This window comes from Carlito syrichta, unplaced genomic scaffold, assembly GCF_000164805.1.
Source record: "Carlito syrichta isolate Samal-C Ts95f unplaced genomic scaffold, Tarsius_syrichta-2.0.1 Scaffold309728, whole genome shotgun sequence".
Lineage (NCBI taxonomy): Eukaryota > Metazoa > Chordata > Mammalia > Primates > Tarsiidae > Carlito > Carlito syrichta.
This window is the reverse complement of record NW_007253824.1, coordinates 601091-608102: the sequence shown is the minus strand read 5'-3', so window position 1 is coordinate 608102 and position 7012 is coordinate 601091.

Below are 7012 nucleotides of genomic sequence, written 5' to 3'. Positions count from 1 at the left end.
AGGGGAAAACCTCATTCAGCATTCCTTGATTTTTCTCCTCTGTACCAGCAACCAGAGCCAGAACAGATTTCTTGGTTTCAGTCTTAATGCATTCTTGTTCCTCAGAGGAGAAAAGAGTCAGGAGGAGCTGCTGACAATCGACCCAGGTGGGGCAATGTGTCCTCATGACAGACTCCATTAAGGAGATTAAAGTCTTTGGTTTATCAGAATATGGCGGACTTTGGTGTTTCTAATTGTGTAAATCAGAAGTGGAAAACGGAGCATAAACCAAAAAAGGCTGCTCAATCCAACCCAACCCCTATGGAGGGGAAACCACCCAGAAGGGTAGGAGTGGTGCTAGATCTGTCTGACATTGGAGTTGGGTAGCCAAAGATGGGGACCTAGGTGGAGGGGAAGTAGAAGAGACAATGGCTGGGGAGGAGAAGGTGATGGTTGGAGAAGACTGAGGACAATACGGTGGTGGGTTATTGGTGGGAGTGACCAGCTCCTTAAGAAGGTCCTCTGTAGATGAAGGAAGAACAGGGTATAAACCGGTTGGAGTGGGAGTGGAGACAATTGGGAAAGGAGGAGCCAGAGCCACCTTCTTAGAATTTGGGGGTTTTGGCTGTGGAGGATTGTCATTGCCTGGTTCATTAAGGGACTTAGTATTCAGGATCTAACTAGGGGTACCTGGCCCTTCCCCCTCTTTCAAGGTATATATCTTGAGTCAAGGTGGGTGGGGTTGACCAGGATTAGCCACTGGTCAATATAGGGGAACTGATCTGGGTGTGGGGGACCCCTCATGCCAGTGACAATCCTCCAGACAGCTTGGGTACCATGTACATTTAGAGACCCTGTAGAAAGTCACCCAACATTAAACAAAGGTCAGTCAATTTTGTAGAGGGTATAGAGCTTGCATTTTGAGAGAGGTACTCCACAATCCTTGGCAAATCTGACAGAGAAGTTCCTTATCACACAATCCATGGGATTTAAGAACTTAGATGACTTTGAAGTCCTCTGTCTCATATTGTCAAAGCCAGTAAATCACACCATGGAGATGCTTAATCAAAAAGTGCAGCAGAAGCAAACTCTGTAGGCAAGAGCACAGCAAGAATGCAAAGGAGAGAAATCAAAGGGGGTATCCAAACAAAAAACAAAAAATTGAGACACTGTTCTACCAACGTCTTTGGTCACTGAACAGAGTCTATGGAATGACCTCGTTAGGCTCTGTCCTCCTCAGTAAAATTGTGGTCACAACCAGAACAAGACAGATGCTTACTTCCTAGGAGATTGCAGTCAGGCTCAGGTTCCTTTGAAGTGAGAGGAGATCGGTGGTCATTCCTTCTCCCTCCAAGCCAGATGAGAGGCTATAGGGCTCTGGAATGACACAGGGGCACCTCCCCTATAACATCTTCCCAAGTCAGGGAGAGCTGGAGTGAGGCCTCCTCCCGAGGTTGACAATTTCTCACTGGGGACTCCAAATGTTGTGACCAGAGTGCGAGGAAGAAGTTGTCAACACACAGAGTGTCAGATTATAAGTCCTTTAATTAGCCAGCGACCAAGAGGGGGCTCATGCCTCCAAAAACTCTCAGCCCTGAATGAGGCAGGGAGAGGGTTTATAAAGGCAAAAACTGCAAGTGGGCCACATGGCATGGCACATGGCATGGAGTATAAACATAAGGTACATCAGGCTACATAACATGGGGCACAAAGATAAGGGATATTAAAATTGAGAGGAAAGCAAAATGTGCAAGCATATACAAATAAATGTGGAACTTGTGCATGGGGAGTTTTCAGTATTTAGGGGAAACAAGGGTGTAGGCCCCCAGTTACAGAAAGGTTACAACCTACGATTATGGGCAAGTTATGTAGGGGGTCATCTTTGTGTTAAAACAGCTGAACCAGCTAATATGGAGGATTTGTTACACAGTGGAATGTTTAATTAAACAACTGTAAGTTGTTAGTAATTGTAGGTTGTTAGTGTCCAAGTAGGTATTTCAAAATTTTACACATAGTTAAATCAATAACTTTATTTAAAAAATTTTCTTGCACAAATGTGTCTCTCTATGTATGTGTAAGCACACAGTCTATTAAATATAAAGTTTTTTAAAAATTTTATTTTAAAAATGTAGGCTATAATTCAGGATGAGGTATACAGATGTTCCCCATTTTCCCTGGTTTGAGATCAGGCATCCCTATTAATGTTATGTGGCCCTGACTTGCCTCTCCCGGCAGGTTCCAACTACTGCCAATCCCTTTCTTTCTTTTTTTTTTAAATAAAACTGTTTTTATTCACTTATAACATGATCATTTACACAGAAAAACTGATTAACAAAAGACTATTAAAACTGATAATTGAAATTAACAGGATGGCAGGATACAAAATCCATACACAAAAAATTAATTTTATTTTTCATTTTTATATATGTAAGGATCATAAGTTGACACTAATAAGCCAGTGTGCCAGTACCATTTATAAAAACATTCTTAAGTACTTAAGCACTTAGGAATAAATCTGACAAAATATTTGAAAGACATGTACTTTAAAAGCTATGAAATATTATTAAGATAAAGAAGACCTAAACATATAGAAAGGTACCAAACATAACCAAAACAACTTTGAAAGTGAAAAACAAATTTGGAGAACTGACACTACCTAATTTCAAAAATTATCATAAATCTACAGTAATCAAGATAGTGTGACAATGACATAATATTGACAAGTATATCAAAGGAGTAGTCTATTTATAGACAACTGACTTTCACCAAAGATGCAAAGGTAATTCATTGGAGGAAAAAATAATCTTTCCAACAAGTAGTGTTGGAACAATAAAATGTTCATTTATATGAAAAAAAGAACTCTTTGGTTCATATCTGTCACCCTATTAAAAAAAAAAATCATCTCAGAGAGAATCATAGACTTAACTGTAAAACCAAAATTGCAAAGCTTCTTAAAAAAATGAGAAACCTTTTATGACTTTGGACTAGGCAAAGATGTCTTAACTATGACACCAAAGCACGTCCATAAAAGAAAAAAAAAGTGATGCATCTATATCGAAATTAAAATTTTCTTCTGTTCAACAGTATGTAGTGAAAAGACAAGTCACAGACTGAAAGGAAATATTTGCTAGTCATATATCTAATAAAAAGACTTTATCCTAAGTATATCATGAACTCTCAAAATTCAGTAATAAGAAAACAACTCAATTTAAAACTGGACAAAATATCTCATCAAAGAAGATATATGAATAGCAGTAAAGCACCTAAAAGATGTTCAAAATCATTCATCAACAGGGAAATGCAAATTAAAACTACAATGAGATTCCACTGCATATCTATCAGAATGGCTAAGTGTTGCCCAGGATGCGGTGGAACCAGCACAGTCACATGCTGCTAGTGGGGAAAATAGCAATTTCTTTAAAGGTTAAGCATATACATACTATATGAGCTAGCTGTTTCACTCCTTGGTATTTATCTAAGAGAAATGAGAGCATATGTCTACACAAAGATTTGTACATGAATATTAACAGCAGCTTTATTTGTAATAGTCAAAAACTGGAAACTATCCAAATGTCCATCACTTAGATGAATGTAGTATATCCATAAAATAGTATACTACTACTCAGCAATAGTAAGGAATAAATGCTCGATACATTAAAGTATAAATGAATCTCAGTAATTCTTGGTGAAATATCTCAGACCAAAATAAAAAAAAATAAGAATAAGAGTGATTCCACATATATAAAATTCTAGGAAATGCAAATACATAGTGACAAAATGTAGACCAGTGGTTACCTAGTGATAGCAGTGGATGATCAAGAGAGGAACATAGTATTACAAAGGGAATGAGGAGACTTTTGGAAGAGAGTTTTGTTCATTATCTTGACTAAGGCTTTCACGGGTACATAAATATGTCAAAACCTATCAAACTGGATACTTTAAATATGTGCAACTTACTTTCTGTCAGTTTCACCATTAATAAGATATTTGGAAATATTTAATGGTTAACTCACTGATGATTTAGAAAAATCCCCAAAACTGCAACATTTTAGATTACTTTGCAATGGCATAAAATAGGCTCTTTCTAACATTCTTTCAAGGACTAACAATTAGGTTCGCTGTCCTTAGTAGATATTTGACTGCACTCTGTTATCTAACCTTGTGTTGCTTGCTTGTCTTTTTTTAAATTTTTTATTTTGAAGATATGGGGTACAGATTATAGTTCTAGCCAATGTTCAGGGTCCACTTATGAGTGAGAACATGTGGTACTCAGTTCTTTGTTTCTGTGATAAATCACTGAGTATCATAGACTCTAAATCCATTCAAGTAGCTGCAAAACCTGTAATTTTGTTCTTCTTTATGACTGCATAATATCCCATTGTTTATATGTACTACCCTATTTTAACCAGTCCAATTTCAATGGATAGCAGAGTTGGTGCCAATTTTTTACTATTGTAAGTAGAGCTGCAATAGACATATATGTGTGGGTATCTTTTTTGTAGAGTGATTTAAGTGCCTCCAAGTATACTCCCAGAAGAGAGATTGCTGGGTCATATGGAAGGTCAATTTCTAGTTCTTTTAGGAATTGCCACACTGTTTTCCATAGAGGTAGAACAAGTTTGCATTCCCACCAACAGTGTAGAAGCATTCCCTTTCCTTCACATCCTTGCCAGCATCTCTTTTTTGTTGTTGTTGTTTTATTATTGATGCTATTCTTCCTGGAGTTAGGTGATATCTCAATGTGGTTTGATTTGCGTTTCTCTGATGATTAATGAGGCTGAGTATTTTTTTTCATGTGTCTTTTGGCTACTTATATGTCTTCTTTTGAGCAATGTCTGTTGATATCTTTTGCCCACTTTTTATTGTGGCTATATTTTTTTTCCTTTCAGCACAACTGAGTTCCTTGTAGATCCTGGATGTGAGGTCTTTGTCAGATATGCAGTTGGCAAATAATTTTTCCAATTCTGTGGACTGTCTCTCAACTCTCTTGATGGTTTCTCATGCTTTGCAGAAGCTTTTCAGTTTGGTGAAGTCCCACTTGTCAATCTCATCTCTTATGGTACGGGCTTCTGGGGTTTTGACCAGGAATTGGTGGACTATTCTGATTTCCCTAAGGGTGTCTCCTGGATTTTCTAAGATTCTTAACTTTGAGGTTTTACATTTAGGTCTTTGATTCATTTAGAGTTGATTTTTATAAACCATCTTTAGTCTCTTATAAGGCAAAATTCCTTTCTCTCATTATTCTTCCTTTTTGGAGATGTTCTGGCTATTCTTAGTTGATAATTTTGTGATTAACTATCCTGCTTCAAATTAAAAAAAAATAGGCTGGACTCAGTGGCTCAGGCTGTAATCTCAGCACTCTGGGATGCCGAGGTGAGTAGATTGCCTGAACCTGCAGGTTCAAGGCCAGCCTGGGAAGCTTGGTGAGACCTCGCCTCTACAATAAAAACAAACAAAAGAAATTATCTGGTGTGGTAGTGCACCCCTGTAGTTCCGCTACTTGGAAGGCTGAGGCAGAAGGAATGCTGAAGCCCAGCAGGTCTTCTACACTGGTGAACTTCATTCCATCCTGGGCAACAGAGTGAGACTCCAACTCAAAAATATATATAGGTATGTTTAAAGGACTCATATTTGATACACTAATTTAGGGTTATTGATATTTCTATAATGCCATTTAAGACAGCTTCTTTTTTCTCTACATCCCCCCAATGAGGTTATATTGTACATTTATAATAAAGTAATTTACATTTAATACATTGTTCATTCTATCTTCAGATTATCTGACACCCCTGGTTTTATTTTTATTTTGCAGACATAAAATTCATCATTCTACATATTTTGACAAATGCATATAATCATGAATTTACCATTCCAGTACTATTTTAAACTGCTACCCATCTTAACAATTCCTCTACATAGGCTTTTTGAAATCAACCACTCTCTACTCCCCCTAATTCCTGTAACTACTCATGTGCTTTCTGTCCCAATAACTTTGCCTTTTGCATAATATCATATAAATGGAATCATACAACATATAACCTTTTTGGTCTGACTTCTTTTAGTTGTCAAAGGGTATTTTAGCAACCATTTGTATTGTTGCATGTTATTCCATTAAGTATATGAATATACTGTAATTTGCTTATCTATCACCTGTTTAAAGATATATTGGTTGCTTCCATGTGATTATGAATAAAAAGCCGTGATTTTATTGTGAACATGTTTTCAATTCACTTGGTAAATACTTGGGAGTATGATGGTAGGTCTAAGTTTAACTTTGCAACAAAACTGCCAATCTCTTTTTCATAGTAGCTATAGGGTACCATTTTGCATTTTGACCAGCAATGAATGAGAGTTCATGTTGCTCTGAAACCTTTCCAGTATTTCTTATTACAAGTTTTTAAAAAATATGCCAGTCATTCTAATAGGTTGATATTGTGATTTATCATTGTTTTAAGTTGCATTTTCTGATTTTATCCCAGAGATTAAAACAGAAAGAGTGCAGATTCTATATTACAACAACAACAACAAAATGCTGGAGAAACTACAAATTAATTAATTCATTAGTCCTGTTGTAGAACTCAGGTCTGTTGAAGAAAACTAACCTGAAATCTGAAGAAAGATAGGCATCTGCAGAGAGAAACCAGTCCTGAGAATTTGCTTAAGTGAAAAGATAACACTGAAATCTGTATAAGCTGGTAGAAAGAGTAAGCTAGATAATTTCCATGTGCTGCTGATGACCAACTGTGGGTTAGTGAGGGTGAATCTGTTAGATGGCCCCAGAAACAAAACTTTTCTTGCAAACCTTTTCTCCAGGGTCTCACTAAGCTTTCAAAGTGGAGATAGGGAAAACACTTGAGAAAGCTTTCCTCGTGGTTTTGGCTAGGAGAAAGAATCAGTAGACATTGTCAAAAGCTACACAGATGAGCCCCTTTCTCACTTACCTTGTCTTTTTTACAATGCAGTAGACTTGGTCTACTCCAAAGGATGGCACTTGTGAAATTCTGCTGAAGCTGCCAATGGAAAAATAGATCTC